Source organism: Halichoerus grypus, chromosome 6 (genome assembly GCF_964656455.1).
Source record: "Halichoerus grypus chromosome 6, mHalGry1.hap1.1, whole genome shotgun sequence".
In the NCBI taxonomy this organism is placed as follows: domain Eukaryota; kingdom Metazoa; phylum Chordata; class Mammalia; order Carnivora; family Phocidae; genus Halichoerus; species Halichoerus grypus.
In genome coordinates this window covers 123,198,490-123,220,065 of record NC_135717.1, presented here as the reverse complement: position 1 = coordinate 123,220,065, position 21,576 = coordinate 123,198,490, and the positions used below count along the sequence as shown (strand labels likewise).

At 39.3% G+C, this 21,576-nt stretch overlaps 2 long non-coding RNA genes across 3 annotated transcripts in view; one reads left to right on the top strand and one right to left on the bottom strand.

The window, feature by feature from the left end:
* The window catches only part of LOC144382390 (uncharacterized), a 235,321-nt gene that overhangs the window by 108,240 nt on the left and 105,505 nt on the right, over window positions 1-21,576 (bottom strand). The window lies entirely within an intron of this gene.
* On the top strand, window positions 13,048-17,202 carry LOC144382138 (uncharacterized). Its single transcript, XR_013448569.1, has 3 exons — window positions 13,048-13,207; window positions 13,765-13,888; window positions 16,896-17,202. It is a non-coding gene; the product is annotated as an uncharacterized LOC144382138 (long non-coding RNA).

Below are 21,576 nucleotides of genomic sequence, written 5' to 3'. Positions count from 1 at the left end.
CAAATAAGTGGTGAACTAATCATAGGTCTATCTCTTATCAGATTTCCTTAGACTCTCTAGCCAGCAGGATTGTGTTGTCTCATTCACATTACTAAGTATCTCTGAAAGTAAGAAAACTGCATTCCGGGGTACCTGGGTGGCTCAGTCAGTTTAAGGAACTGACCCTTGACTTTGGCTCAGGTCATCATCTCAGGGTCATGAGATTGAGTCCCACATTGGACTCCATGCTGAGCGTGATGCCTGCTTAAGAGTTTCTCTCTCCCAAAAAAAAAAAGAAAGAAAAAAGGAAACTGCATTCCTCTTAAAACACACACACACACACACACACACACACATACACATTCTATAGTTCAAACAATTTTCCCCATGGTTATTTTCTATTGGTGGAATTTTTCTATATTTATAGTAAATCTGGACTGTTTAGCTGGTACCAGGGCCTGTTCCTTTGTGTCCAGTCAAATCCTTATTGGATCTTGGAAAATATCACCACCTGCCACATCCCCACTGTGAGGACACAAGATAAAATTCTTCTGTTTTTGGCATGAGTCATTTATGTATATTGGAAATCATACTTATGAATTATTTGTTAAATGCTAAAGGAAAAAGAGACAATAGACCCTAGTCTGTTTCAGAAAGAGGTAAAATAGAAAAAAGAATGAAAAAAGTACCATTTTCCTAGTTCAGCTGGATTAAGGAACATCCCTAATTACACAAGATGTGGTTTTCATAAGCAACAAGTCAAAGAAACCATACCCATATTTTGTGTCAATCCAAAGCTACCAAATGATTTGTCCTAAAATGTAAATTTTTCTAACTAAATTGATTTTCTTGGATCCAGAGAGCATCATTCATCCAGGTAGTATCTAGCAAATATAGAGTGTGCAATAAGTACTTATTGACCTAAATAAATTTTAATAAGCAATAACACAGCACTAGGCTTATGGGAGGCACTCAAGTATTTTTTTTTTTTTTTTTAATGAATGAGCCAGAGGAAGGTAGATGGAAAATGGTTCCAGGCAATCTGTCTTCCAGCTTGTAATCAAGATTAAGAAAGGGGCTCGTGGGTGGCTCAGTTGGTTAAGCGTCTGACTCTGTTTTGACTCAGGTCATGATCTCAGGGCCATGAGATCGAACCCTGCATTGGGCTCCATGCTCACTGCAGAGTTATTGAACACTACATCAAAAACTAATTATGTACTGTATGGTGACTAACATAAAAAAAAAAAAAGACTCTCCCTCTCCCGCTGCCCCTCCGGTGCCCCCCACCCCCCAGTCTCTCTCTTTCTCTTTCTCTCCAAAATAAATAAATAAATCTTTTTTAAAAAAAGATTAAGAAAGAAATAAAATAAGGGTGCCTGGTGGCTTAGTCGGTTAAGTGTCCAACTCTTGATCTCAGCTCAGGTCCTGATCTCGGGGTCATGAGTTGAACTCTGTATTGGGCTCCACGCTGGGCATGGAGCCTACTTTAAAAAAAAGAAAAGAAAAGAAAAGGGGCTCTTGGGTGGCTCAGTCATTAAGTGTCTGCCTTCGGCTCAGGTCATGATCCCAGGGTCCTGGGATCAAGCCCCGCATGGGGCTCCCTGCTCCGCGGGAAGCCTGCTTCTCCTTCTCCCACTGCCCCTGCTTGTGTTCCCTCTCTCGCTCTCTCTCTCTCTGTCAAATAAGTAAATAAATAATCTTAAAAAAAAGAAAAGAAAGAAAGAAATCCATATGGAGGGCAAAATGGATACTATCTCAAAGTAATACCCATGCATACATATCTAATATATGCATTCACATACACAACCTGAAGCAATCTTAATAATTGTCATTCAAAAATAACAGGAACTTTATAGAAGAAAGATCAGTGACTTACATAGATAATGACACTATTAAGCAAATTGCCTTGGATCTAACCCACCATTTATAATATCCTTAAAAGTACTAGAGGCAGAAATTTTCCCCAATGTATGTAGTTTTGTAAAATTTATGTAGTTTTGGCTTTTAAATCTGAAAAAGAGAAAGAAAGTTTCTGAAATACCTACTGAGATCCAAACTCCCTGTATCTCCACTCACCAAATTTAAAGCGAGGGCAACCATTGTGTCAGCAACATTTCTCATCACTGGACCTGAGAGCTGAGCTCAGTTCTCTACTAACTTTATTAGTCCTAAGATCTTTCAAGACATTTGAAAGCCCCTCAAAATCTCTTCTTCTCAGGCCCTGCTCAGTCCAACCATGATGGCAGATAGGTTCCAGATTAGTTATGTCAAAGATGGAAATGAAGGGGGGATTACCTCTTTCTACCCAGACTACTGCACTGATCCTAAGGAAGATGATGAATATAAAGGGGTAATCTGTATTATAAGCAAGGGTGCTCTTGTCCACCACAGAAATATGCATGAAATTTCCCCCAAATTTGTTTCATATCATTTCTCAACACTGAATATTAAGCTTCACTGGAAATTTTTCATTTAGGATAGTATATTTGGGTATTAAAAATGGCCCAAAGAGAAGCTAAATACATATTCTGCAATAGCCCCAAGTAAGGTCAGTTCCACTGAGGCATATCGTAAAATAAAATAAAGCAAAACATTTAAAAGTCATTGAAAAAAAAGTTAATAATTCAGAGGAGATCATATGTACCTTCATGGAGGGGGTATAGATGTTATGCCGAGATTTGTCAAGTTGTCAAGGAAAATAAATCAAGCCCAAAGGGAAGAAATTCTTGTCTCCCAAGGCTGACTGAAGTGAGGGTAACTAACCCAGCCTGCCTCTTGCCAAAAATGTTTTCCCCACAGCAATTAATAATTCTGGGTGGAATATTAACATTGCACTTACAGGTTCACCAAGAAAATAAAGAATCCTCAAAGCCAAAAAATCAAGAAAAAGAGGAAACACAGGGAAGCCAGAGCCCCAAAACTGACATTTACTCCAAGGGCATTTGCCAAACCCCAACGTCCCTGAATTTCATTTTCTGGCCTTAAAGTCATATGGCACCATCTAAAGTGAGATGTCTAACAGGAGATCCCCTCCCTCCATAGAGCTGGAACCACAAAAGGCTAATACTCAGCGTCAGGTTGCACTAGAAACAGACAGTCCCAGGCCAAGGAGGCCTCAAGAAAATCGTCCTAAAAGTTGTCACGAGAGGGAGGGGAACAAAATCTTCCTTGAGAATTCTCAACATAAGCTTATTCTCTCCCAAGTTTGTAGCCCAAATACATGATAACTTGGTGGACTGAAAAACCTTAAATAGATACTCTGGGATAAAACGGTCCCACGTTGGTAGTGCCCCAGACACCCAGCAGAAACAAATGCAAATCCTCTCTAAAAGAGCCCACCTTCAACATGGGCCTCAAAAACTCCCATGAAGGGCGCCTGGGTGGCTCAGTTGGTTAGGCGACTGCCTTCGGCTCAGGTCATGATCCTGGAGTCCCTGGATCGAGTCCCGCATCGGGCTCCCTGCTCAGCAGGGAGTCTGCTTCTCCCTCTGACCCTCCCCCCTCTCATGTACTTGCTCTCTCTCATTCTCTCTCTCTCAAATAAATAAATAAAATCTTTAAAAAAAAAAAAAAACTCCCATGAAGAGAGTACTAAGAAATAGGAATTTAGAGTTGAAAATCCCAAACCACAGAAGGCTTTAAGGCACCATGAATGAGAGCCAGCAGAAACAACAGACTATATAAACTAACCTATAAACTTCAAATATTGGGATAAACATCCAAGTATGTTTATTTTGTTTGAGAAATAAAGAGGGGATTGAACATGTGACTAAGGAAAAAGACTTTGAAAAAAAATTTTAAATAAAACCCTTAGAAATGAAAAAATGTATTAATTGAATTTCAAAATGCAATGAACTAATTTACTGTATTATTAGACCCACTGAAAAGAGAATTCATGCAATGGACTATAATGCTGAAGAAATTACCCAGAATGTAGAAAAGAGAGACAAAGAGATTGAAAATACAAAATAAATGTTAAAAAAAGCAGAAAGGGTAAAGTGAGATAGGACGGGAGACCTAAGTCAGTGAAGAAAGTAAGGCAAGAAAAAGAGATAAAATGAATAAGTACTGGAAAGGAAGAAACAGAACTTTATTTGCCTATGATATATCGATATAGAAACCGCTCCAAAAATATACTGATAGATTTTTTGAATTAATAATAAATCTTAACATGGGCCTGGATGTAAAATCAACTGCCCTTCTAAACCAACAGCAAATAGTTAAAAAGTGTACTTTTTTAAATGATACCACTTATGGCATTTTTAAAGACGTGAAGAACTTAAGAATAAATATAGTAAAGATCTTCATGAGAAAAAAATTATAAACTTTATTACTAGACATTAATTATAAATAAATAAAGACATACATCATGTTAATATATAACAAGAATTATTATTATAAAGATGTCAGTTCTTCCTAACTTAATATATAGATTCAAGTCAATTTCAATTAAAAAAAAAAAAACTCCACACAAAGTCTTATGAGTCTTGACAAGCTAAATCTAAAATATATATGGGAGAGAAAGGGGCCAATAAAGGTTAAGATATGCTTAAAGAAGAAGAACTAGGTGGGAGAAGTTGTTTAATAAGACATAAATAGGGCGCCTGGGTGGCTCAGTTGGTTAGGCGACTGCCTTCGGCTCAGGTCATGATCCTGGAGTCCCTGGATCGAGTCCCGCATCGGGCTCCCTGCTCGGCAGGGAGTCTGCTTCTCCCTCTGACCCTCCCCCCTCTCATGTGCTCTCTCTCTCTCTCATTCTCTCTCAAATAAAACCTTTAAAAAACAAAACCAAAAAAAAAATTAAAAAAAAAAAAATAAGACATAAATAAAGTTATATTAACTAATATATAATGACATTTGCATTGAAATAGACAAATATACCCCAGACCAGGAGAACCCAGAAATAGCCCCATGTATTTGGAATGTGATTTATGACAGAGCTGCCATTACAGAGCAGAGGAAGAAAGCTGTGCTTCCAATGGATTATACTGGACAATTTTATACATATCTTATCCATATCCATAAATTATCCATATTAAAAAGGGGGCAAGGAATCTCTCTGCACACACAAAATTCAATTCTATACGGATTAAAAATTTAAATGTAAAAGACAAAACCATAGGAGGTTTAGGTGACAATCTAGAAGACTTAGGATAGGGTCAGATTTCTTAAGCAAAGCATAACACACACACACACACACACACACACACGCATGCGCGCACATATCCAACCATAAAGTAAAAGATGGGTAAATTTGACTACATTAAAATTAAGGACTTCTGTTCACCAGAAGACACCATTAAGGGAGTAGAAAGGCAAGGCACAGAGTAGGAAACTGACAGTGACAAAATGCTCACATCCAGAGTATGTAAAGGACTATTGCAAATGAATAAGAAAAATAATCCAATAGAAAAATGGGCAAAGATGTGAACAGGGATTCAATAAGCAGATACCACTCTCCTTAGTAATTAGGAAAATGCACATTAAAACCATAATAAGATATGACTTCACTCATGCCAGATTTGCAAAAGTTTAAAAATCACATTATCGGGGCACCTGAGTGGTTCAGTCAGTTAAGCATCTGCCTTCAGCTCGGGTCGTGGTCTCAGGGTCCTGGGATGGAGCCCCACCTCCAGCTGCTGGCTCAGCAGGGAGTCTGCTTGTCCCTCTGCCTCTGCACTGTCCCCTAACCCCGGTCCTGCTCTCACACTCTCAATCTCTATAATAAATAAATAAAATGTTTAGAAAAAGATCACATTATCAAGTGTTGGCAAGGGTGTGGAATAACAGAAACAGTTACATCTGCTGGTAAGAGTGTAAACTGGGGAAAATCACCTTGGCATTATCTAGTGAGGCTGAAGGTATACATCAACTTGATTGATACATCAACTAGAGAAACTTGTGCCCATGGGAATCAAGTAACATGAGGGAGAAGGTTCAGAGCACCACTGTTTGCCCGGGGGGGAGAATCACAACCAACTAAAATGTCCATCAACAAGGGAAAGGGTAAGTAAATCACACTATTTCACAGAATGGAATTCTTTGACACTATGAATTATAGCCACATGCAACAAAGTAGAATGAATCTTAGAAACATGTTAAATGAAAGAAGTCACCAAAGAATACTTATAATATGATTCCATTTACATAAGGGTCAAAAACATGTAAACTAAATAATATATTGTTTGTGGACACACATGTATGTAGTAAAACTATAAAGAAAAACAAGGAAATAATAAACTCAAGATTCAGGACTGTGGTTATACTGCAAGTGGAGAGAAGAGGACACACAGGGACTTCAAAGGTAATGAGAAAATACAGGTTCTTTCACTGGGTCATGAATTCCTGGGAATTTATTGTATTGTCATTCTTTAGAGTTTAAAGGTATTTCTTTTTTTTTTTTTTAAAGATTTTATTTATTTATTTGACAGAGAGAGACACAGCGAGAGAGGGAACACAAGCAGGGGGAGTGGGAGACGGAGAAGCAGGCTTCCCGCTGAGCAGGGAGCCCAACATGGGGCTCGATCCCAGGACCCTGGGACCATGACCTGAGCCAAAGGCAAACACTTAACGACTGAGCCACCCAGGCGCCCCTAAAGGTATTTCATATTAACTCTTTTGTATCTCTGTAATATTTAATTTACAAAAAAAAAGACAAATGACAGAAAAAAATATTTATCACATGTGTAGAACAAAGGATTAAAAGTATACAATAAAATGATCTCCCAGCAATTACTAAGAGAAAAAGAAACACAATAGGAAATGAGCAAAGGATATGAACATGCAGATCACATATTAAGAAATACAAATGGCCCATAAATACATGAGGAGACATTCAACTTCACTAACCATAATAATGCAAATGAAACAGAACTATATTTCATCCATCAGATTGAAAGGATTTTTTTTAATATGATAATATCAGGATTAGTAAGAGTATGGAGAATGAAATGACAAAGTCTTGTGGAGGGCGATTTGATGTTATCTGTCAAAATTTTAAATGTAAATATCTTTCCTCCCAACAATTCCATATCTAGCAATCTATCTGATAGAAATGCACATACATTTGGCCAAGTTGTATATAAAATGTTCATTGTAGCATTATTTGTAAGAATGGAAAATTAGAAGCAATTTCAATGCCCATCAATAAAGAAATAGCTAAATTAGAACACAACTGCATTTTATCATTTTGAAATGTTTTCAACAGCAAGTAGTAAATAAATAGGGGCTCACTTTGATCACGTAACAAAAGTCTAGATAAAACCAGTGCCCATGTTGGTTCAGCTGCTCCCCATGGTCATCAAGGACCCAGGGCCTTTTCATCCCTCTGCTCTGCCATCCGTGTATGTTCTTCGGATTATTGTTCTCAGCTCATCACTCTCTTCCTCTGCAATAGAAACTTGCAGTGGGCTAGAATGGGCTAATGTTGGACTTGGCCTTGCAACTTGCATTAGCCAATTGAATGTAGGCAGAAGTAACTATGTCTGCTAGTTCTAAGCCAAGGTCTTAAGAGATTTTTACGTTTCTACTCACTCTCCTGCATTCCTGCGATCTATCCTGATAAGAACTTCCCTAGAGAGCTGCTGACACAGAAGAATGAGAAAATACATAGAACAGACCTGACCCAAACACACTGGAGCCAAGCCCAGCCAATCTCAGGTGAGCCAGCAGAGCCAGAGATAGTTCATGCACCTATGAGCAAGAAAATAAATGTTTATTGTTGTCATCCTCCAAGATGGTAAGGGTTTTGTTAGACAGCAGAATTGACTGATAAAACTTCGTGCGTTGAATTTCTATCCTTATGCCTGTGGCCCTGTGGTCTCATGATGGTTTCAAGTTCCAGAAATCACAATTGTGTTCAAAGGCAGAAAGCTGGAGATGTGAGGAGAGCAGTCAGGGTGGAGAAAAACCTCCTTGTGACACTTTTGGTTTTTCATCAAGGAATAAAGATATTTCCCAGAACCTTCTCTGCCAACTCTCCCCTATGTATCATAAACCAGATAAACATGGTCACTCTAGCTATTAGTGAGGATGGGAAGTAAATTCCTGCTGAGATAACCATGACTGGCTAGAGAAAGAGCCTACCTTCCCTGAGATCAAGGGATATCTGCCCCCACCCCGGACAAAAGTCAGGTGTTGCTGGCAAAGTGTGTTTAACGGTGATGTCTACCAATCACATTATAGGATACTGGGCAAAGGTCACACAGAATAAAGTAGATGTATGTGTCATGACATGAAAAAATCTCAAAGACCTATCATTCAAAAAGAATAGCAAATTGCAAAACAATACATATAATATTCCCACTTATGTAAAAAAATAAGAAATATGAGTTTGTTTGGGGTACATTCATATGTATGTAAATACACAGAAAAGGGTCTGGAAAATACATATCAAACTTTCACAGCAGTCACTATTGAGAAGGAGGGAGGAGGGTGTGTTCAAAGGATTTTATTTACTCTATGCACTTACTTCTGTACTGTTTGAATTTCTAACAACACACGTTAATTTATGGATTACTTCTTTTAAAATTTACTTTTCATCCAAAAACTCAAAGCTGTATAAGTGAGAGACTGAATGCTGAAAGAGAATATGAGCTAAAAGAAGGTCTTTTCTGGTAATTCAAAGGGTAAAAAAGATTTTCCTCTATAATCCAACCATTTTCCGCTCCTAAGAAGAAAACAAAGTCACTCACAGGAGATGCTTTGTTTGCCCATTGCATGTCTTTAAAACACAAATCTCCCCCCTTGCATGTCTTTAAAACACAAATCTCCCCGTATCTCTCTAGTTAACAGCAGTTTCATTAAGAATGTTAGGCCAAAGAGAAATATTTTTCTATAAGGACCTAGAATGGTCAAATATAACCACAGTAGGAGAAATTCCTTAGACTAGTTTTTTTAAAAAAACTGTACAATGTTTCAAAGTCCATTTGGATGTGGAAAGACAAACTTCAACTGAACTATGTGTTTAAATATATTTTTGTTTGTATTTTAATTTTCTGTAAATAAATGCATTATCAAATTTGGAAGGAAAAAATAAAAAGAATGTTAGGCCACCCAGCACGAACCTCCATGCCTCCCAGCCTTTCCTTACTGGCCAACTTGGAGACCAACTTATTGACCTTCGGAATTGTTTGTTGCAAAATGCATTCTCCTACGCTCACCCTTGCCAGGACCTAGGGGAGACCTAGACATTTTTGTATCAATTCAACCTGCTTAAAATGCAATTATTCTTCACTTTGAAAGCCATGTGTATAAAATTGAAGACATTACAAAATCCAAATACAAAGATCATTGAAAAAGTAGATTATATCTTAAGTTCAAAAATTGTTTTATATCAAGTATTCTAAGCACTCTCTTTAATGTAAGAAAGATTTCTGAATGAACCAAATGAGAAAGAGCAAGGCACTTGTTTCTCTTATAAAAGTTTTTCTATTCATTCTTATGGAAGCTTCTTTATTTTATTAAAAAAAAAAAAATCTTACAAACTTGAAATTATAAAGTAGTTTTCAATTCCATTTATTAAGAATTGAACTAAGAACAAAACTGGGGAGCTGAGTTCAGAAAAAATGAGTAAGTTGTACTTCTTCCCTACAAAGAGCTTATAATTTGGTAAAAGATACGGAAGCAAAACTAGATGAATTCAATCAAATGAGCAACCAGCTTTAAAAGTGTAGAAATGTAATGAGACAAAAAAAAGTCATATTTCCCAGAACTCCTCTCAGGGAAAATAATACACAAGGTTGGAGAAAATACTTGGCTGAGCTGCTCTGGGGAGAGTAAGGGGGTGGGGGGGAAGGAAGGCCATGAGCACCGAGAGAGGCTACTTGGGTAGCAACCAGTGGTTGCTAAGCACCCCCAAACCTGCACTGTGGATTTGCTCAGTGGTGTGTGCAATGGGGAAGCGTTGGCCCTGGGGGTCCTGCTGAGCTCAGCCTCTCCTCCAAACAAGTGTGGACAAAGCATAAGGAGAGATCGATGTCGTGGTTTAGGTTTTGAAACCATCAGAAGCACTTTTCTCTTAGTCATTGTTGCAAAGAAACTGCAAACAGTCTCATGTTAATGCCAGAGACACACTGAGGTCTATTTTGTAGACAAGATGCTTTTTTAAAGCATTAAGTTAAATTTGTGAACTTCCACTATACTGTCTCTTGCCTGAGGGGCCGGCACTTCCCTGCTGGGCTCCAGACCTGCGTCTATCCTCTGCAGAGTTCATCTTACCTTCCCCCAGCAAGCTGCCCTCTTAATCTTAGCAAGTAAAACACCATCAACCACTTTACCCACTCCAGAGACATGGAACTGGCCCTCAAGCCCCCAGCTTCCCCTGCCCTACAGGGAGTCACTGACCAGTCCTACCTATGGAGCATCTCCCAAATGCAGCCCTATAAACTCCATGCTCCGTGTCACCGCCTTACTTCCGATCCTCACCGCTGCGCCCTGCCTGTCCGCAGATGCTCTCTATGCCTTATCTCTCTTCCAGCCTCATCAGCCTCTAGCTGTCCGTCTTTCTACTGCTGCCAAATGATCTTTCCAAAATGGTCATTTGATTATGTTAGATTAAAATTCTTCAGGGCTGTCGCCCACCAACACAAAGTCCGAACTTTTCTAATACGGTGTACAAAGTGTGGGATGGTCCATCACAGCCAGCTTTCCCTGTCTCATCCCCTGTCACTCCCCATACAAATCCTGTCGTGGCCACATTAAATGGCTTGTGGATGCCGCACGTGCCTTCTCCGGGCCTGACTCTACGGTAGCACCAGAGACACAACAGTGAACAGGAGGACATGGACTCAGCCTTCAGGCAACTCCAAGCATCCTTGCAGGTGCTTGAAGGTAACACATGCTCTCCAGTCTCCGTACCTGCCCCGAGTCCTGGCTTGTCAGAGGCATGACATTGCTGACCCAGCTGATGGCTAGCTGCGTGACCTTGAGGGAATTACTTCACCTCTCTGGGCCTCATTCCTTCATCTATAACATGAGAGGGTCGCTCAAATGACTTCCAAAATTTCTCCAAAAGTTATAAATAATTTCAACTTTCAAAGTTAGATAAGAGAGAGTCCTCAGACATGTCCCAAAAAGTAGTGGTGTTTAAACTACTGTAAGCAGCACTTTTAACACGTCGAAATTGCCAGGTTTTCTTCGGTCATCACAAAAGAAAGGATCCATGTTCCAAGTAAGATATGCCCTCTACCGACCCTTAAGCTCAGACACCCTGCTGCAGTGTACCTTTATTTCACTAAAGTACTTTGTAAATTAGAAAGCGCTAAAAAACACTTCTGTCATCCTATTAACTGTGAGATATGCTATTTTTCCATGAAGTCGTTATATAAACTCAGTCCCTGAATTTCAAGGGAAAAAAAGGTGACCTCACCTCTAAAAGGCGGTTTCTCTCACATCTAACAACAACAACAAAAGCAGGCCTTTGGCATTTTTTTTTCCTGGACACTCAGAACCCAAATTTATACCATTGAATTACAAATAAATCTCCTGGAACAGGATCAGACGGTGCCAGTGCTATCTTCAGCCCAAAACAAAGCTGGCCTTGATGTATTTTTTTTAATTAATTTTTTTTTTGATGTAGTGTTCCATGATTCATTGTTTGCGTGTAACACCCCGTGCTCCATGCAGAACGTGCCCTCTTTAATACCCATCACCAGGCTAACCCATCCCCCCACCCCCCTCCCCTCTAGAACCCTCAGTTTGTTTTTCAGAGTCCATCGTCTCTCATGGTTCGTCTCCCCCTCCGATTTCCCCCCTTCATTCTTCCCCTCCTGCTATCTTCTCCTTCTTTTTTTTTTAATATATAATGTATTACTTGTTTCAGAGGTACAGTTCTGTGATTTATCAGTCTTACACAATTCACAGCGCTCACCATAGCACATACCCTCCCCAATGTCTATTGCCTTGATGTATTTTTAACCTAGGTTCATAAATTAACTTTCAGAGAAAAATCTTTATTTTGAGGTAGAACAAATTGTGAAACTCACATATAATTAACCAAATCATGAACAGTTTTTATTTTGACTCTTTCACTGTACTTTTAAAAGAAAAATGTTCTTATCAGATCACATTCAAAGTATATTATTATTGTTCTGCTGTCATTGTCCTGGTTTTGGTATTGAATTAGGATTGTATAGAATGTTATTTATACATCTGAGGGAAGTTGGATGATGGGTACATGTGACTCTCTGTACTATTTTTCCAGCTTCCTATGAGTTTATAATTATTTTGGAATAAAAGTCAGGGTTCACCTCATGAGTTAATGAATCTAGTCAGTGATCCCCAATGTGCTACCGTCACAAAAAGAGAGACAACTCGATATCACGCACCTCCTGATAGAAACAGCACCATCTTTGAAGGAGTCTTGCCAAAAGGCAAAGGTGAATCTGATCAAACCTCCATCCATCAACTAACTTACAGGAAATACACAGAGCAGAGGAGTTGGGTAAGAGACATCACACAGGTACAATCAGCAAGATCCAGACTACGGGAACCCCTACAGAACAAATTATCTCATTTCTTCAACAAATAAATTACAAAGAGAGACACAGAGGGCTGTGTGAGAATCTGTAGATAAAAAGGGGCTTAAATACATATCAACACATCTCAATGTGTGGACCTTATTTTGATCCTGATTTGAACAAACCATAAGACAAACAAAAAAAATAAAATAGCCTTTAAGAGATCATTGGAAATGTTAACACTCACTGGATACCTTGTATTAAAGAATTATTCACTTTAAATAAATAAATAATTAAAAGTCCAGAGAGAGAGATAAAGAATACTTGTCTTGAAGTATGTTAATGGCATTTCCTCAAATGTTGAAGTGTTTCTGTGTGGAGGGCGCAGTCCCCGATTGCTTTACTTAGACACAACAATGAACTGAAGTACAGGGGTACCAGGTCACCAGGAGGAAAAGAAAATAGAGAAGGTTAAGAATTAGACACTGATTTAAATCTGTCATTTTCAAGTAAGAGTCCATGGCTCTTCACTTGAAATATTAAACACTGCTTGGCAAAGTTAAATGCTAGATTGGTTTCTTTCGTCAGGCCAGAAAGGGGGTGGGTTCCAGATGCAGAAGTGAAGAATGTCCCACTAGAAAGCACTCTGTTCCATTAGCCTGAGATATGGCTGAGGAGACACTTCGATTACTGCTCTTGTTCTTAAGCGTTTATTGTCTGGACAAATTACCCTCCCACCTAAGTTTCCAGCGGTCCTTCTCAGCAAAAAGGTGAGTGTTTGTTAAGGAAGTGCTGACTACATTTTATTTTAGAAGTCTCGGTATTTTAAGTGTGCTTTCCCTTTGCTCAAGAACTTTTCAGCAAAACTTCATTGACATCTACCTTTTCCAGAAATACTTCTCTATATTATATTCGATGCCCTCTGGGCATCGGAAGGTAGAGTTTAAAGTTTAATAAACCTAGTCCTCAGGAAAGAGCTGAGATTTTATAAACACACCCAGCCTTCCCAAGGGTATACTGAATTGGGGCGATTGCCCTAATCCTTCCATTTAAGGGAGCTGTTCAGCTGTAATAAAGAACTGAAGCTCCCTAGGGATGGCAGCCAGAGAGAGAGAGAGAGAGAGAGAGAGAGAGAGAGAGAGAAGAACGTGGCTCCTATGGTTGGTTTTTTTTAAATCTCTGAGGAAAAGCTATATATATATATATATATATATATATATATATATGGGATTATATGGAGTTTGCATATAAACCCAGCTATCAGTCTCTGCTACCCACGCATCCATTCTAAAGTAACCTCCCTCTGGTCTATTTTTCCTTTGATCAGCTCCTGTGTGGAATTCAAACTGCAGCAGCTTCTCTGCACCCTGAGTGACTTTCATTCCCTGCCAGCCAAAGCCTGGCATCCCTGGACCATGACCTGTCCTGCTGCCTCTGCACAGCTTCACCAGGTGGGTGAATGGGGCGGCCACGTTTCCTTTTGCTGCCCACCCCTTTATGCCCTCACATCACCCCTTAAACCAGGTTCAATGAGTCTATTACATTTTGCTGAAAGGATTGTTGGCAACAATGCAGACAATCAGCAATTACATATTAAATATGCAGTTCTTAAAAGAACCTTAGCAACCACTCCACTTAATTTTCATTCATTCAAGAAATATGTAATGATCATTTATCATATGCCAGATACTCTACTAAGCTTGGGCGTTGTATTGGTCAAGGTAAAACTGCAGATAACAGAAACCATATCAGCAGTTTAAGCAGAGAGTGATTTAAAACAGAATTTAGATGCTCTATATAAAAACAAACGTTGGAAAGTCAGGAGGAGAAGCCTCCATGCTGAGCAGGGCAGTGACGGAAGTTTGCTGCTCAGATCTCTCTGCAAGAAAGAACCTGCTCAGAGAAGTCTAGCTAGCCAACATCCTCCAGGGGCCACTTTCAAGGTCTACCGCAGCATCCAGATGGGGCCACACATTCCTCAGGCTGCTCCCAGCCTCTGACTGAGCTCAGCAGGGGTTCTAGATCATGTTATTCCTACCCAAAGCTTGGTTCCTCTGATGAGCAGTCTTTGCTCGGGGACGCCCCATCAGCCTGACCAAGACTTCCTCAAAGCTATGCTGCAGTCTAAAATTTTTCCTACCCTTTCCTCCCTCCTTCCCTCTAGATCTCAGAATGTCATCATGGTCTAGAGCTCTCCCTGCCCACTCCTACGGCCTCACCCCTGCTTCTTCACAGACATTTCCCCCAGTCAATCTCTTGCATGTCTAATTCCATCCTGGCATGTGCTTCCCAGCCAACCTGGATTAACTCACTAAGCCTTCAAGAACAGGTCCCAGAACAACACAACAAAACTTGTCCACCAAAGAAGCCACAGCTGCCACAATCAGGAAATAGGGAATTGTGCAGCCACCATTTCAATGGCTGGATTTGAGGAGCATAGTGACTCTGGCGCAGTCTGAGCCACCACATTCTGCTTCTCCACACCCACAAAGTTTGAGAAAAGACACTGAGGTCTCTACCTTAGCTGCCATGAAGGAAGGGAAAAAAAAAAAAAAAAAAAAAAAAACCATGTTTTCTAAGAAAAAGTAACAGAAATGGCAGAAGTATGGCCTCTTCTTCATAGTGTTCATATTGGGCATCTCAGGTCACATGGAACTTGATGGCCCCTGGTCATTGTTCAGTATCTATGATGGTCCTCTAGCTGCCAGAAGGTGTTTCTCTAAGGGAATAATTATCTGGAGGATGGCAGAGCTCTGCTCAAAAGCCTAAGGGCTTTTTTCTATAGGGACCTACCACAGACACTTCCAGAACCTTTGAATGAGTTGGGTCATATGTTTGTCTTCTTATTATTGATTTTAGGATTTCTGTGTTCATTGCAGAAATTAAGCCTCTATCAATCACATAAAATTGCAATTATCTTCTTCCAGGTTGTGGCTTATTTTTTCATGTTATTTCCTGTGCCTTTTAATGAACAGAAGTTATTTTTAATGTAGTTGAACTTATTGGTCTTTTCCATTATGATACATGCTCTTCATATCTTGTCTTAAAAGCTTTCCAACCCTAAGGGCATGAAGATATTTTCCAATATTTTCTTCTAAAAGTTTTAAACTTTCACTTTAAATATGTAAGTCCTCAATCCTTTTAGAATTGATTTTTGTGTGTGGTATGAGTAGTAACCCACTTTTTTCTCTTAAAGAGAGCCAATTTTCTTAGCGCTTACTATTGAGTATTCCATTCTTCACCACTGATCCGAAATATGTCATTTCTATTGTATCCTTCCCTATGTACATGGGTCTGTGTCTGGAATCTCTTTTCTGCTGTATTGACCTGTTTGTCTGCCCATGCCCCAGTGCCACAGCATCTAAATACTGTATATGGCACAAGAAGTTTTACAGTAGGGTCAGTTCCCCTTCTCCTTGTCAGGTATGTATTGGCCATTCTGGGCTCTTTGCTTCTCAATTTAAATTTTAGAGTAAATTTTTCAAGGCTCACAAAAGCTTTTTTAAGGTTTTTTACCTGAATTGTATTGAAATTGTTGATCAGTTTAGGAACAAGTTACATCTTAATGATATTGAGTCTTTCTGTTCTTGAAAATATTATGACTTTGGGCGCCTGGGTGGCTCAGTTGGTTAAGCATCTGCGTTCAGCTCAGGTCATGATCCTGGGCTCCTAGGATCAAGCCCTGTGTGGGGCTCCCTGCTCTGCAGGGAGTCTGCTTCTCTGTCTCCCTCTGACTCTACCTTCCCATGCTCTCTCTCTCTCAAATAAATAAATAAAATATTTTTTAAAGATTTTTTTTTTTTGACACAGAGGGAACACAAGCAGGGGGAGTGGGAGAGGGAGAAGCAGACTTCCTGTCGAGCAGGGAGCCCGAGGTGAGGCTCGATCCCAGGACCCTGGATCATGACTGAGCCACAGGCAGATGCTTAACTACTGAGCCACCCTGGCACCCCAATAAATAATATATTTTTTAAAAAAGAAAATGATATGACTTCATTTTTATGTCTTTAATAAACTTTTATGATTTTATGACCACAAATGTCCCACATATCTTCAATGAGATATATATCTAGGTACCTTTTACTTTCTTAACTTTATTTTATTATAAACGGTAGACAATAAAATTTGTTTTTTAAATGTTTGCTGCTGATGCACAGATATGCATTTGATTTTTGTATAATTTTATATCCCACAACTTTGTGATTCTGTTATTAATGCTAATGATTGGTATATAGATTCTTGGGGGTTGAACAATCATATAAGTTGAAAATAAATACAACTGTCCTACAGCCTTCCAAATTTTTATATTTCTCATTTCTTTTTCTTGGCCTGTTGTACTGGGTAAGATATCTAATACATTGAATAGAAGTGGTGATGGCATACCTTCTTCTCTTCTAAACAGAATGCTTTTACCAATTCCTCATTCAATGTTGCGCTGTTATTCCCTTCTTGTCCCAGCCCAGACCCACCCCTTCATACTCTGCTCTGTGATGCCAAGGCGGGGAACCTGCGTACCACATTTCTCAGACAGCAGCTTCTTGTTAGACCACCAGCAAGAGGTACTCATGGGAGATTGCAAGGCGGATGGAGAGAAGCAACTCCCTGTTTTCTAGGTCTTCCTGACATTCCTCTTACAGCAGCTCCTTGGATCTTTTGATACCCAAGCGCCCAGGGTGCTCCCTTGATGGGCAAAGCCCTACCTCTGCAGCACCATCTCAACAAACACAGCTGTATGGGCCTCCACGGGCCAGAAGATGGCTTCCCTCAAAGGCATTAAGAGATACAAGCCTCATAAAATGGCTTGAAACTATTCCCTCTTTTTCTCTCCTGGAATAGTCTGGACACCATTAGTCTTTGACTTGAATGTTCAATAGAACTTGCCAAGGAAGTCATCTGATGTGATGTTTCCTTTAAGTGAAGATATCCAACTACTTATTTAATTTTTTGAATCATTATAAGATAATTTAGGTTTTCTATCTATTCATAAGACTGTTGGGAATTTGTATTTTTCAAAAATGTGTCCATTTTTGTTTTTTTATTTTTTTTAAGATTTTTTTTTTTATTTATTTATTTATTTCTTAGAGCGTGAGCGGGAGAGAAACAGCATGAGAGGGGAGAGGGTCAGAGGGAGAAGCAGGCTCCCCACTGAGCCGGGAGCCCGATGTGGGACTCGAGCCCAGGACCCTGGGATCATGACCTGAGCTGAAGGCAGTCGCTTAACTAACTGAGCCACCCAGGCGCCCCAAAAATGTGTCCATTTTTGGCATGTATATGCCTGACATATACATAGGCAAAATGTTCTTCATTATATTCTTAAATTTTCTTTTTAATCTCCACGTCATCTGTGGTGATGCTCTCTTTTTGTATTCCAAGTAATTTCTACTTGTGCCTTCTTTCCCTTTTTAATCACTCTTCCCAGAGGTTTGTCACTCTTATTATCTTTACAAAAACACAACTTTTGTCTCTTTTGATAACTTTCTATGGTATCTTTGTTTTCTGTTTCATTAATATATGCTATCTTTCTCTTTTTCCTACTACTTTTTGAAGGAGTTCATTTTCCTACTGTTTTTCTAATGTCTTAAGTCGAATGTTTTGTTCTTTAATTTTTAGCCTTTCTTTTTCTAATACATGAATATATGAGTATATTTTCCTCAAGTATATTAGCTTCATCTTACAAATTATTTGCTTTATATTATTTAGTGTGTGTTTTTTAAATATAATTTCTTCTTTAATCCATAAAATTTTTAGAAATATGTTTTAAATTTTTTTAATATTGTGGGTACAGTGTTGTTTGTTTGTCCATTGGATCAAGATTGCAAATAGTGGGGGCACCTGGGTAGCTCAGTCAGTTTAAGTGTCTGTCTTTGGCTCAGGTCCCGATCCCGGAGTCCTGGGATCGAACCCCACGTTGGGCTCCCTGCTCATCAGGGAGCGTGGTTCTCCCTCTCCTGCTCTCCCGATTGTGCTCTATCTCTCAAATAAATAAATAAAATCTTAAAAAAAAAAAAAAAAAAGATGCTAACTGCGTTATTGAAATCTTCTGTATCCCTTCTGAGTTTTTTTTATCTGCTTAATTTATTAATTATTGATATAGGTTAAAATCTCCCACTAATCATCAGATGTATCTGGCAGCCCCACTTCTTTTTTTTTTTAACATCTTTGTCGATTTTTGCTTGTTTTATCTGTTTTAGAGTATGTTCTTAGTGTATACCAGATTAGAATTTCATATCTCCATGGTGAATTGAACCTTTCTCATTTTGTGGCAACCCTCTTCATCTCTAATAAGATTTTTTTCTCTTACAGCCTCTCTTGTCTTACTTAATATTACTTCATCATCTTTTCCTGATCCTGTGGACTTGATGACGGTTATCATGTCCCTGGCTGGCTATGTCCCAGCCTCTTTGTTCAAGAGGCCCAAATTACTCCAACACCTTTTTGTCCTTGCTACCCCATGATAGCTTCTGAATTATTTGTGGATGGGTTCTCCTTGCAGACAGCCTTCAAATGATCATCTTTGCCACAACAATAACAACATGGCAGATTTCCTCCTCAAAGCGTCCATTCAATGGTCCTATAAGCAGTTTTATTATAGATGTACCATTACTCCTTTATCTCTGTTGGCCAAATTATCATTGTCTGAAAGCTAGATTGATGAGATTGTATCTGCCCTGAGCAATGAGTTTCTAAAAAGAATCCTATACTAATGGTCAGTTTTCATCAAATAAAGCATGCAAATAACCACTTCAAAATGTCTTAAGTTGGAATAGTATCCTTTCTTCAACTCATTTATCAAGCTCATTATTAACATGAATCTACCAACCTCACTTGAATAAGATGGCTGCCATACCGATTAAATGAATGTGTTAGAAAATCTTTTATGCAAAATCTGTTTTGGACATCAAAGTGCTTCTTTTTAATCATTTATCTGTTCATGATGACATGCTGTGGATGTGGAAAGTAGCAGAGATAACACAATAAAGTAGAAGGGGAAAGAATGAGTTTTTTAAAAGATTGATTTATTTGTTTGAGAGAGAGAGAGAGAGCATGAGCCGGGGAGGGGCAGAGGGATGGGGGGGAGAGAGAATCTCAAGCAGACTCCCTGCTGAACAGAGAACCTGAAGGTTTGATCTCACGACCCTGAGATCATGACCTGAGCCAAAACCAAGCGTCAGATGCTCAACCAACTGAGCCACTTGGGTGCCCCAGGAAAGTGTGTTTTGAAACTCTCAGTTCTGTTATTTGGCAGCTATGTGACCTTGGACATGTCAATTAATCTCCCTTGCGCCAGATTTTTTCATCTATAAAATGGGAATGAAAAAGATCTACCACAAATTGTTGGTGTGAGAACTAAATTAAGTATAAAAAAATAGGCACTCAATAAGTAAATGTTCTCTTCATATTTCCTCCCAATCTAGGAGAAAGATCCTTCCTGAAAGCCGTGATACAGTTGAGCTGATGTCTGTGAAAGGAAAATCCAGAACTTTTTTTTTGAAAGATCAATCTCCCAACGATGGATCAGCTCTACCCTTTGCCTGTCTTTAATGAATGGAGTCTAGGCTCTGCCTAAGCAGAACAAAACTGAGTTAAATCCAACAAAGTCTTACCATGTCCATAGGACTGAACTATAAAAACTGAAATTTGTATCCCCAGTTTTAAGTAAATTTAAAAAAAAAAAAAAACCTTTACTGGTATTCCTTACTGTTAAATAAACTCCATACATGCCTTTTTGAATTGCTAAAGCTAAAAAATTAAAAACTGTTATATAGCCTGAAATCTTGGAGGTTTTTTAAGCTAGAATTCCGAAGATATCAGAGAGCAGCACCTGCTGGCCAACTGTGGTACTGCAGCTCACTGGGTCATTAAAGTGAAATGGATGGTGTGGCCAGTGAAAACTCCCCGGTCCTAGAAGCAGTCCTATACTCATATGGAGGGAGCAATCCTCCCTCCCACCTCTCAGTCACCACCCCCCCACTCACCAGCCCCTGCCAATTTGCCTCCTAAACGACTCTCAGGGTCTTCCACATTTCATCCCCATGTTCACCACCCCTATATAGGCCACCAATTTTTATTGCCTGAATTCTAAGAACAGCCTCCCCAGCCATTTCCCAAATTCAGTATTTTCTTCATATAACAGCCAGGTGATCCTTCTGGTACAGCACCATCGTGATCATCTCACCCGCTGCCAAGGAGTTTCTTATTAAAGAGGTCAATCTTTTATTACAGAATTAACAGATTCTTCTCTCCACCATGGTGTCCTTCTTCCCTCCCAGCATCATCTCTCTACACATCCTTCCTCCACTCCTCGCTCTAGCCACACTGCATGTCACTCAGTTTCTTTGTCACACACCCTGCACTATATTGTTCTTACCTCCATATCCTCACCCTGCTGTTCCCATTGCCCGGAACCTCTTCTCCATCCACTCACCAAATTTACCCTTCAAGTTCACCTTAGCTGTCATTTCCCTGAGAAGATTTTTCTGACCTCTCTAGAATGGATTTGGTCCTCTTGCTCTAAATTTGTACAGGATGTGTTATTCTCTTATCAAACCTGTGGTTTAACTGTCTATCACCCCCTCTGGACTCTAAGCTTTGTGAGGATAAGAATACATGACTGATTTGTTCATCTTTGTAACTTCACATGGCACAGTGCCTCCATAGGAACGTAATAAATAATTATTAAAGTATTGAATTGAGATCTAGTGTATTTTCATATGTTAAAAAAAAAAAAGAAGAAGATAGCAGGAGGGGAAGAATGAAGGGGGGGATATCAGAGGGGGAGACAAACCATGAGAGACGATGGACTCTGAGAAACAAACTGAGGGTTCTAGAGGGGAGGGGGGTGAGAGGATGGGTTCGCCTGGTGATGGGTATTAAAGAGGGCACGTTCTGCACGGAGCACTGGGTGTTATATGCAAACAATGAATCATGGAACACTACGTCAAAAACTAATGATGTAATGTATGGTGATTAACATAACATAATAATAAAAAAAGAAATCTACTGTATTTTCAACTGAACCATTTGAAATTGCCTTTTTAAGGTCAAAACTGTCAAATATTGGCAATTACATATGTTCAACCTACAACTGCTGCCAGTTTGGAAGGAGAGAGATTTAACAAGTGAAATACGTTACCAAATA